The following is a 13,339-nucleotide window of genomic DNA, read 5'->3' as shown; positions in this document are numbered from 1 at the left end:
CAATGAATCTGCACTCACTCTCCCCGGGTCCACAGCAGCAGAGTCCATGTCGTAATGGTTGCTACCAAAGCTGCAATGCCCTGCTCATGAGGTAAGGGCATGCCTAATCAGGAGAACTACTGTAGAGGAAGCTCTGCTCACTGGTATATAGGTGCTCAGAGGTAATAATAGATAAAATTAGTGAGTAACCTCGGCACTCTAAATCTCCTAGACTAATTCAGTAAGTCACAACGGATAGTAATGCAAAATCACTCTTTATTGGTCCGTATTAAGAAAAAAAAAATTTTCATAAGCATATATGTTTTTGTCCAAAACAAGTTACAAATGACGTTTCGGCCTGAGCCTTCGTCAGATTGGACTTATCTGCATGTAATCATGAAAAATGACAATAATCAGTATCACATAAGAGTGAGAGAACAATAACATAAACTCGAACAATGTAGAGGTACAATTGGGATGCAGCAAAAAAATTGCAACACAGCAAGAAATGAAACACATGATACAAATGTCATAATACAGTACAAGGACAATATAGTAATGACAAATATGGGGTCAGAGTAGGCTTAGACAGCACTGGTACGAAAGAGATGTCAATCATAAAGTAACATGTGCAGTAGGTGTAGAGTTACACTATGCATGGCAGAGCTAATGGGTAGACCGACCATAGAAAAAGAACAGAGAAAAAGTGGAGAAAAAGTGGAGAAAAAAATGGAGAAAAAGTGGAGAAAAAGTGGAGAAAAAAATGGATAAAAAGTGGAGAAAAAGTGGAGAAAAAGTGGAGAAGTGGAGAAGTGAAGAAAAAGTGGAGCACCCTTTGGTGCCTTTCATGTGGCACTAAGGGGTGCTTAGCTTTGTATTTAGCCAAAAAAATGAAAAAAAATGACATAGGGTTCCCCCTAGTTTTGTAGCCAGCTAGGGTAAAGCAGACGGCTGCAGCCTGCAGGCCACAGCTGGCAACCTCACCTTGGCTGGTAATCCAAAACTGAGGGCACCCCACGCTGTTATTTTAAATTAAATAAATAATTAAAAAAAAAAAACACGTAGGGGTCCCCCAAAATTGGATCACCAGCCAAGGTAAAGCAGACAGCTGAGGCCTGATATTCTCAGACTAGGGAGGTCCATGGTTATTGGACTCTCCCCAGCCTAAAAATAGCAGGCCGCAGCCGCCCCAGAAGTGGCGCATTCATTAGATGCGCCAATCCTGGTGCTTCGCCCCAGCTCATCCTTCGCCCTGGTGCGGTGGCAAACGGGGTAATATATGGGGTTAATACCAGATGTGTAATGTCACCTGGCATTAAGCCCTGGGGTTGGTGAGGTCAGGCGTCTATCACATACCCGACATCACCAACCCAGTCAGTAATAAAAAAAAATAGACGACAAACACATTTTTATTTGAAAAAACACTCCCCAAAACATTCCCTCTTTAACCAATTTATTAGAATGAAAAACAAATCCAGGTCTGGTGTAATCCAAGGGTTTGCCATGACGATCCACACTGTCCCAGTCAATGAAGAGCAGGATGTTCCCCATTGGCTGGGAGAGCAGTGCAGTGACCTGAGCTAACATCAATGGGTCAGCCCAGGTCACTGCAGGGCATGACAAGTGCTGCTGTCAGCGAGGTACATTACCTGCGCTGATCTCCAGCACACTGACAGCCCCTGTCACTGAGTTCAATGACCGCCGCCTTCACAGCCAAGAATCGCGAGAGGCCCGTGACGTCACCGCTAGTCAGTCTCGGGTCGGAAGCGAGAGAAGGTGATGTGACAAGCGGCGGCCATGGAGGACAGTGACAGCGCTGAGGTCGGGATGGCGGGACTTCATCACCGCAGGCAGGGCCGGCTCCAGGTTTTTGTGGGCCCCGGGCGGAAGAGTCCCAGTGGGCCCCATAAACACGCAGACACACACACATACACAGATACATACACGTACATATACATATTTAAAGACAAATTCACAAAAATACATATAAACAGACAAATCTATACAGTCATATACACTGACATACATAGATACACATCATACATGCATACATACAGAGACACACACTGCTATGCTGCATACATACATACAGACACACACATACTGCTCTGCATGCATACATACATATAGACAGACACACACACTGCTCTGCTACATACATACAAATAGACAGACACATACATACTGCTCTGCTGCATACATACATACAGACACACACACACACTGCTCTGCTGCATACATACATACAGACAGACACGCATACTGCTCTGCATGCATACATACAGACACGCATACTGCTCTGCTGCATACATACATGCATACATACAAACACGCATACTGCTCTGCTGCATACATACATGCATACATACGGACACGCATACTGCTCTGCTGCATACATACATGCATACATACAGACACGCATACTGCTCTGCATGCATACATGCATACATACAGACAGACACGCATATTGCTCTGCTGCATAAATATATACATACATACAGACACGCATACTACTCTGCTGCATATATGCATACATACATAGACACGCATACTGCTCTTCTGCATATATACATACATACATACAGACACGCATACTGCTCTGCTGCATATATACATACATTCACGCATACTGCTTTGCTGCATATATACATACATACGTACAGACACGCATACTGCTCTGCTGCATATATACATACATACAGACACAGAGAGAGAGGGGAGCCAGCACGATCTGAAATTGGCATGCATCATATAAAAAGTGAAAATTCACAGATTTATTCCAACTGTACTACAATAAAAAAAAAAAAAGAAGAGATTTTTAGCAAATAATTGATCAATTTTTTGAGCCACCCCTGCCAACGTCACGGCAAATCTCAATAGGGGGGTCCTACTCTACATTCTGTATTTCATGTGCCATGCGGCCTCCTAGATAAAGTTAAAAGCAGAACCATAATAGAGCACACATACCTGTAACCTGTATATAACCGCTTCTATGTTGCAAAAAAGGCACTTGTGGATAGAGACCAGCCCAGGTCCCAGCATGTGGAGCAAGCTCTGCACCATACCAGGACTATATCAGAACTGATCCTCCCAGTGCCAAACAGCAACCATTGATAAAGGCGGACCAGATCCAAGATGGTGCTTAATTAGCATTGCCTGTGGAAAGGGGTGAGGTAACTGAATCTGAACAGCTACCAACAGGAGGAATACATAGCAAACCAAAATCAGGCGTGCATGGCATGGTGGTGACCGGCCACCAGAATTTGTAGCTTAACTACGACCAAACAGAGAGAGAGGGGAGCCAGCACGATCTGAAATTGGCATGCATCATATAAAAAGTGAAAATTCACAGATTTATTCCAACTGTACTACAATAAAAGAAAAAAAAAAAAAATGAGATTTTTAGCAAATAATTGATCAATTTTTTGAGCCACCCCTGCCAACGTCACGGCAAATCTCAATAGGGGGGTCCTACTCTACATTCTGTATTTCATGTGCCATGCGGCCTCCTAGATAAAGTTAAAAGCAGAACCATAATAGAGTACACATACCTGTAACCTGTATATAACCGCTTCTATGTTGCAAAAAAGGCACTTGTGGATAGAGACCAGCCCAGGTCCCAGCATGTGGAGCAAGCTCTGCACCATACCAGGACTATATCAGAACTGATCCTCCCAGTGCCAAACAGCAACCATTGATAAAGGCGGACCAGATCCAAGATGGTGCTTAATTAGCATTGCCTGTGGAAAGGGGTGAGGTAACTGAATCTGAACAGGTACCAACAGGAGGAATACATAGCAAACCAAAATCAGGCGTGCATGGCATGGTGGTGACCGGCCACCAGAATTTGTAGCTTAACTACGACCAAACAGAGAGAGAGGGGAGCCAGCACGATCTGAAATTGGCATGCATCATATAAAAAGTGAAAATTCACAGATTTATTCCAACTGTACTACAATAAAAAAAAAAAAAAATGAGATTTTTAGCAAATAATTGATCAATTTTTTGAGCCACCCCTGCCAACGTCACGGCAAATCTCAATAGGGGGGTCCTACTCTACATTCTGTATTTCATGTGCCATGCGGCCTCCTAGATAAAGTTAAAAGCAGAACCATAATAGAGCACACATACCTGTAACCTGTATATAACCGCTTCTATGTTGCAAAAAAGGCACTTGTGGATAGAGACCAGCCCAGGTCCCAGCATGTGGAGCAAGCTCTGCACCATACCAGGACTATATCAGAACTGATCCTCCCAGTGCCAAACAGCAACCATTGATAAAGGCGGACCAGATCCAAGATGGTGCTTAATTAGCATTGCCTGTGGAAAGGGGTGAGGTAACTGAATCTGAACAGCTACCAACAGGAGGAATACATAGCAAACCAAAATCAGGCGTGCATGGCATGGTGGTGACCGGCCACCAGAATTTGTAGCTTAACTACGACCAAACAGAGAGAGAGGGGAGCCAGCACGATCTGAAATTGGCATGCATCATATAAAAAGTGAAAATTCACAGATTTATTCCAACTGTACTACAATAAAAAAAAAAAAAAATGAGATTTTTAGCAAATAATTGATCAATTTTTTGAGCCACCCCTGCCAACGTCACGGCAAATCTCAATAGGGGGGTCCTACTCTACATTCTGTATTTCATGTGCCATGCGGCCTCCTAGATAAAGTTAAAAGCAGAACCATAATAGAGCACACATACCTGTAACCTGTATATAACCGCTTCTATGTTGCAAAAAAGGCACTTGTGGATAGAGACCAGCCCAGGTCCCAGCATGTGGAGCAAGCTCTGCACCATACCAGGACTATATCAGAACTGATCCTCCCAGTGCCAAACAGCAACCATTGATAAAGGCGGACCAGATCCAAGATGGTGCTTAATTAGCATTGCCTGTGGAAAGGGGTGAGGTAACTGAATCTGAACAGCTACCAACAGGAGGAATACATAGCAAACCAAAATCAGGCGTGCATGGCATGGTGGTGACCGGCCACCGGAATTTGTAGCTTAACTACGACCAAACAGAGAGAGAGGGGAGCCAGCACGATCTGAAATTGGCATGCATCATATAAAAAGTGAAAATTCACAGATTTATTCCAACTGTACTACAATAAAAAAAAAAAAAAAAAAAATGAGATTTTTAGCAAATAATTGATCAATTTTTTGAGCCACCCCTGCCAACGTCACGGCAAATCTCAATAGGGGGGTCCTACTCTACATTCTGTATTTCATGTGCCATGCGGCCTCCTAGATAAAGTTAAAAGCAGAACCATAATAGAGCACACATACCTGTAACCTGTATATAACCGCTTCTATCTTGCAAAAAAGGCACTTGTGGATAGAGACCAGCCCAGGTCCCAGCATGTGGAGCAAGCTCTGCACCATACCAGGACTATATCAGAACTGATCCTCCCAGTGCCAAACAGCAACCATTGATAAAGGCGGACCAGATCCAAGATGGTGCTTAATTAGCATTGCCTGTGGAAAGGGGTGAGGTAACTGAATCTGAACAGCTACCAACAGGAGGAATACATAGCAAACCAAAATCAGGCGTGCATGGCATGGTGGTGACCGGCCACCAGAATTTGTAGCTTAACTACGACCAAACAGAGAGAGAGGGGAGCCAGCACGATCTGAAATTGGCATGCATCATATAAAAAGTGAAAATTCACAGATTTATTCCAACTGTACTACAATAAAAAAAAAAAAAAAAAAAAAAATGAGATTTTTAGCAAATAATTGATCAATTTTTTGAGCCACCCCTGCCAACATACAGACACGCATACTACTCTGCTACATATATACATACATACAGACACGTATACTGCTCTGCTGCATATATACATACATACATACAGACACGTATACTACTCTGCTGCATATATACATACATACATACAGACACGTATACTGCTCTGCTGCATATATACATACATACATACAGACACGTATACTGCTCTGCTGCATATATACATACATACATACAGACACGTATACTGCTCTGCTGCATACATACATGCATACATACAGACACGCATACTGCTCTGCTGCATACATACATGCATACATACAGACAGACACGCATACTGCTCTGCTGCATATATACATACACACAGACACGCATACTGCTCTGCTGCATATATACATACATACACGCATACTGCTCTGCTGCATATATACATACATACAGACACGCATACTGCTCTGCTGCATATATACATACATACATACAGACACGTATACTGCTCTGCTGCATACATACATGCATACATACAGACAGACACGCATATTGCTCTGCTGCATATATATATATACATACAGACACGCATACTACTCTGCTACATATATACAAACATACAGACACGTATACTGCTCTGCTGCATACATACATGCATACATACAGACAGACACGCATTTTGCTCTGCTGCATATATATATATACATACATACAGACACGCATACTACTCTGCTACATATATACATACAGACATACAGACACGCATACTGCTCTGCTGCATATATACATACATACATACAGACACGTATACTGCTCTGCTGCATATATACATACATACATACACGCATACTGCTCTGACGCATATATACATACATACATACATACACGCATACTGCTCTGCTGCATATATACATACATACATATAGACACGCATACTGCTCTGCTGCATACATACATACAAACACACACCTTACTCTGCGGGGCCCACACACGCGGCTCCGGGGTTCACACACACGGCTCTGCGGGGCCCACACACGCACGGGGGGACAGGGAGGGGCGGGGAGGGAGTGATGTCCCACATACTGATTAGCTCACTGTGCAGATGGGGCCCACGCAGCGCCGGAGGGAAGCGATGTGCTGGGGGTCGCTGGCAGGCACTGTGACTCCTTCATCTTTGCGACCGAGCAGGACGCCGGGCGGTAGCTCCGCCCACAGATGATGCTCAATGCAGGAGAACACAGTGAACGCTGTGGTCTGCGGGCCTTAAAGGGCCGGCAGCCACAGTTTCCAGTGCCAAGGACTGCTGCCCCCGGGCCGACCGCAGGTAAGCCGAGCGGGACCGTGTGTGTGTGTGTGTGTGTGTGTGTGTGTGCAGATTGTGTGTGTGTGTGTACGTGTGTACATGCCGTGGGCAGGAGGGGGCGGAGTGAGCTGAGCGGGGAAGTGTGGGCTTCCTGCACGTAACTAGGGTAAACATCGGGTTACTAACCAAAGCGCTTTGGTTGGATACCCGATGTTTATCTTGGTTACCAGCTTGTAGCAGGTTGCCAGCCATGGCTCCTGCACACTGTAGCTGTAAAAAGCCCTGCTTTTTGCTGCTAGAACCATTCTCGAACGTATCTAGAACTATCGAATTTTAGCAAAAAGCTCGAGTTCTAGTTCGATCTCAAACACCCCCCAAAATCATTCGAGCCTAGAACTGGAGAACCTCGAACAGCAAACCGCGCTTAACTCTACTGGTGAGGTGTTTGTGTCTTGGCAGCCATGAGGTCATTATTGAAGTTGCGGTTCCAAATAGGACGCTAGTTATGCCACTCATGACGTGTCACTCTGCTTTTGTCTCCAGGAGGTGCATTGTGGTCCACCCTGGTTTGGGGCGGACCCAGGTTATAAAACGGGCTGGAGCCAACAAGGAGGTGCGCAGTCTTCTATTATGCTCCGAAAGACCACACCTCCATGTTTTGAACCCATTGCGGCTTTAGGCCAGAGGTAGGCAGGGATAGGGCGTCGATGCAGGCCGCCACCACAGTTGGTAACGCAGAACGGTTAAGACCAGCTCCTGTCCTACAAGTCCTGCTTGTGCAGCCCAGTGGCATTAACAGGCCTGTTGCTGCTGATGCGCCTGCTGTCCACAGGTGTGGCCCCAATGCACACGGTCAGCGTACTGAATGGCCCCTGTGATGTTAACAGGGAGTTCCTGGGCTGGGTGGGCGTGTGGACCCTGTGACGCTAACAGGGCTCCCAGTCTCAAGATCCGAGTTGCGTCTAACTCGGTTCAGGCAACTATTAGTTTCATAGCCACACAGATCTGTATCCTCCACCTAACCTTCCAGTTGCCAACCTCTCCTTTTCCATCTGGGAGCACGGTGGACATTGACTGCTGATGGGGATATATACCTTTCTCTTTCTTTTCTTATTAATTTTCGTTATATAGCGGTAACATAGTATATACCACCTTATCCAAATCTACCAGTCCCACCTTAACAGATGGTGTTTCTTCATCAAATGTTACTTTTGCTTAACCAACAAACCCATGGTCAAAATTTTTTTCCCCTTTCCAACACACCTGTTCCCCTTTCCACCAGCATTTGTCCTTTTTCAACTCATTTGGTATATGACCAAAAGTGCAACTCTGCAGGGACACCGTACTCAACGCCATCTCAGCACAGCAGCCAGCCCTCGGTCCCTCAGATGTGGACAAGTAAAAGACCATTTCCTCCAGTCCATGACAAAGCGTTGAGATTCACTCTGTGCAGCACTAGCGTTTACTGGAAAAGCAGATCTAAGAATCCGTACCACCTTCTGCAGATACTCCTGTATACGTGCGTCCCTTTCTATGGCAAAAATTATTTCGCCAAATTTTGTCTTGTACCGGGGATCTAACAGTGTGGCAACCCAGTAGTTAGCATTACTTCGAATTCGTACAATCCGAGGGTCATGTTGTAGGTAGTGCAGCAAGAAGGCGCTCATGTGTCTTGTGCATCCAGGAGGACAAAGTCCTTGGTGTGTTGGTGGCAGAGAGGTGAGAATCGTGCCTCCTTCCTCTGCCCTCTCCGCACAACCGAAATGTGAGCAAGCTCTCACTCATCTGCTGAGTCTTCCATGCCCATCGCAAGTTCGTCCTCCATTTCTTCATGGCTCCTGCACCTTCCTCAACAATTTTTGCTGATACTATGCGCCCTTGTTAATCCCTATCCCCCACCATAACTGCTGCCTAGGTGCCGCTTACCGTATGGACCTTGTAGATGTTATTATCCCTTCTGCATATGACTCCTCCTGTACTTCCTCACCTTCCTCTTGGACCAATACCTGACTCCGAATAATGCTTACAGTGTGCTCCATCATGTAGATGACCAGAATTGTCACGCTGAGAATGGCATTGCCAGTGCTAAACATCTTTGTCGACATTTGCAATCTGTGTAGAAGGGTGCATAGGTCCTTGATGTGACACCACTCCAGCAGCGTGATCTGCACCACCTCTGGATCAAGTTAGCCAAGGGTATACGTCATACCGTATTTCAGCAGGGCTCTGCGCTGCTGCCACACACGCTGCAACATGTGCAGATTCCAATTCCTGCGTGTCGGAACATCGCATTTCCGGCGTTTAACTGCCAGACCCTAAGACTTCCAGAGCGATGAAAGTTGTTGAGCTGCTGGGTGCGAAGAATGAAAGTGAGCACATAGCAGCGTGCTCGCTGCACAAGGCCATGTAGGCCGGGATGGTATTTTAAAAATTGCTGGAGAATCAGATTCAACACGTGAGCCATACAAGGCACGTGTGTCACAACCAATCTGTTCTTGGTGTTGAACAAATACCCAATTAAACTACAATATATGAAGTTCTTGGTTTTGTTGCGGAATGATGGGATGTTTTGGCTTCCATCACCAACAGAGCTACGAATTTGTTTGTTTTTTTTCCCTGGCGGTCAAAACTCGTCTCTAATTGCCTATACTTTGCAGTTTTTCTAAGGTTTCATAGTGTAGTGGAAATCACGTCTGCTTTACACGCAGAAGGTCCTGGGTTCAATCCCCACTGAAACCCCTGTGTTCTTGGTGTTGAAATAATACCCTATCAACCTGTAATATATGAAGTTCTTGTCTTTGTTGCCGAATGACGGGATATTTTTGCTTCCATCACAAACAGAACTACTAATTTGTTTTTTTTCCCCTGGCGGTGAAAACTCGTCTCTAATTGCCATTACTTTGCAGGATTTCAAAGGTTTCATAGTGTAGAGGTCATCACGTCTGCTTTATACGCAGAAGGTCCTGGGTTCAACCCGAGTGAAACCAATCCATTTTTGGTGTTGAAGTATTTTCCTATCGACTTGTGATATATGAAATTCTTGGTTTTGTTGCCAAATGACAATACATTTTGGCTTCCATCACCAAGAGAACTACGATTTTGTGTTTCTTTTTTATTGACCATTTTAGCAGAAAACATAATCCTATATTATAAAAATCCTGTTTGTTTCAAAATATATAGTTCCCATAAATACAAAAGCAAAAGACCAAACTATGGAGAAAAAAGTAACACATTATATATAAACTTCAATTTAAGCAAAATCCCTTTGTAGGAATAAAACTGGTAAAATATATAATAAAAATTGTAAATGTTTCATTAACCAAAAATACTTTCCTTCAGCAATAAAAAGGCCCCGTCAGTCACAATTCTGCTCTGCAAGCCAATACACAGTAACTTTTCGTCAGGTTTCATAGTGTAGTGGTCATCACGTCTGCATAACATGCAGAAAGTCCTGGGTTCAATCCCCAGTGAAACCAATCTGTTCTTAGTGTTGAAATAATACGCTATCCAACTACGATATATGAAGTTCTTGGCTTTGTTGCCGAATGACGGGATGTTTTGGCTTCCATCACAAACAGAACTACAAATTATTTTTTTTTTTTCACCTGGCGGCCAAAACTCGTCTCTAAATGCCATTACTTTGCAGGGTTTCACAGGTTTCATAGTGGAGTGATCATCACGTCTCCTTCACACGCAGAAGGTCCTGGGTTCAATCCCCAGTAAAAACAAGCCGTTTTCGCTGTTGAAGTAATTTGCTATCAACCTGTAATATATGAAATTCTTGGTTTTGTTGCCAACTGATAATATATTTTGGCTTCCATCACCAAGAGAACTACGATTTTGGGTTTCTTTTTTATTGACCATTTTAGCAGAAAATATAATCCCATATTATAAAAATCCTGTTTGTTTCAAAATATATAGTTCCTTTAAATACAAAAGCAAACGACTAAACCATGTAGAAAAAAGTAAAACATTCAATGTAAACTTCCATTTAAGCAAAATACCTTTGTAGGAATAAAACTGGTAAAATATGTAATAAAAAATGTAAATGTTTCATTAACCAAAAATACTTTCCTTCAGCAATAAAAATTCCCCGTCAGTCACAATTCTGCTCTGCTAGCCAATACACAGTAACTTTCCATCAGGTTTCATAGAGTAGTGGTCATCATGTCTGCTTAACATGCAGAAGGTCCTGCGTTCAATCCCCAGTAAAGCCAATCTGTTCTTGGTGTTGAAATAATACCCAATTAAACTACAATATATGAAGTTCTTGGTTTTGTTGCCGAATGATGGGATGTTTTGGCTTCCATCACCAACAGAGCTGCGAATTTGTTTTTTTTTCCCCTGGCGGTCAAAACTCGTCTCTAATTGCCATTACTTTGCAGGATTTCAAAGGTTTCATAGTGAGAAGTTGACACATCTGCTTCATACGCAGAAGGTCCTGGGTTCAACCCCAGTGAAACCAATCCATGTTTGGTGTTGAAGTATTTTCCTATCGACTTGTAATATATGAAATTCTTGGTTTCGTTGCCAAATGACAATACATTTTGGCTTCCATCACCAAGAGAACTACGATTTTGGGTTTCTTTTTTATTGACCATTTTAGCAGAAAACATAATCCCATATTATAAAAATCCTGTTTGTTTCAAAATATATAGTTCCCATAAATACAAAAGCAAAAGACCAAACTATGGAGAAAAAAGTAACACATTCAATATAAACTTCAATTTAAGCAAAATCCCTTTGTAGGAATAAAACTGGTAAAATATGTAATAAAAATTGTAAATGTTTCATTAACCAAAAATACTTTCCTTCAGCAATAAAAACGCCCCGTCAGTCAAAATTCTGCTCTGCTAGCCAATACACAGTAACTTTTTGTCAGGTTTCATAGTGTAGTGGTCATCACGTCTGCTTAACACGCAGAAAGTCCTGGGTTCAATCCCCAGTGAAACCAATCTGTTCTAGTGTTGAAGTGATACGCTATTCAAATACAATATATGAAGTTCTCGGATTTGTTGCCGAATGACGGGATGTTTTGGCTTCCATCAAAAACAGAACTACAAATTATTTTTTTTTTCCCCTGGCGGTCAAAACTCGTCTCTAAATGCCATTACTTTGCAGGGTTTCACAGGTTTCATAGTGGAGTGGTCATCACATCTACTTCAAACGCAGAAGGTCCTGGGTTCAATCCCCAATAAAAACAAGCCGTTTTCGCTCTTAAAGTAATTTGCTATCAACCTGTAATATATGAAATTCTTGGTTTTGTTGCCACCTGATAATATATTTTGGCTTCCATCACCAAGAGAACTACGATTTTGGGTTTCTTTTTTATTGACCATTTTAGCAGAAAACATAATCCCATATTATAAAAATCCTGTTTGTATTAAAATATATAGTTCCTTTAAATACAAAAGCAAACGAATAAACTATGTAGAAAAAAGTAACACATTCAATGTAAACTTCCATTTAAGCAAAATCCTTTTGTAGGAATAAAACTGGTAAAATATATAATAAAAATTGTAAATGTTTCATTAACCAAAAATACTTTCTTTCAGCAATAAAGAGGCCCCGTCAGTCACAATTCTGCTCTGCTAGCCAATACACAGTAACTTTCCTTCAGGTTTTATAGAGTAGTGGTCATCACGTCTGCTTAACACGCAGAAAGTCCTGTGTTCAATCCCCAGTAAAACCAATCTGTTCTTGGTGTTGAAATAATACCCAATTAAACTACAATATATGAAGTTCTTGGATTTGTTGCCGAATGATGGGATGTTTTGGCTTCCATCACCAACAGAGCTACGAATTTTTTTTTTTTTCCCTGGCGGTCAAAACTCGTCTCTAATTGCCATTACTGTGCAACATTTCAAAGGGTTCATAGCGTAGTGGAAATCACGTCTGCTTTACACGCCGAAGGTTCTGGGTTCAATCCCCAGTGAAACCCATGTGTTCTTGGTGTTGAAATAATACCCTATCAACCTGCAATATATAAAGTTCTTGGCTATGTTGCCGAATAACGTGATGTTTTAGCTTCCATCACCAACAGAGCTACGAATTTGTTTTTTTCCCCTGGCGGTCAAAACTCGTCTCTAATTGCCATTACTTTGCAGAATTTCAAAGGTTTCATAGTGTATTGGTCATTACGTCTGCTTCACACGCAGAAGGTCCTGGGTTCAATCATCAGTGAAACCAATCTGTTTTTGGTATTGAAGTAATTTCCTATCGACTTGTAATATGTGAAATTCTTGGTTTCGTTGCCAAATGACAATACATTTTGGCTTCCATCACAAAGAGAACTACGATTTTGGGTTTCTTT

Source organism: Anomaloglossus baeobatrachus, chromosome 2, assembly GCF_048569485.1.
Source record: "Anomaloglossus baeobatrachus isolate aAnoBae1 chromosome 2, aAnoBae1.hap1, whole genome shotgun sequence".
In the NCBI taxonomy this organism is placed as follows: domain Eukaryota; kingdom Metazoa; phylum Chordata; class Amphibia; order Anura; family Aromobatidae; genus Anomaloglossus; species Anomaloglossus baeobatrachus.
The sequence above is the reverse complement of the archived record's forward strand: the minus strand, read 5'-3'. Positions refer to the sequence as shown.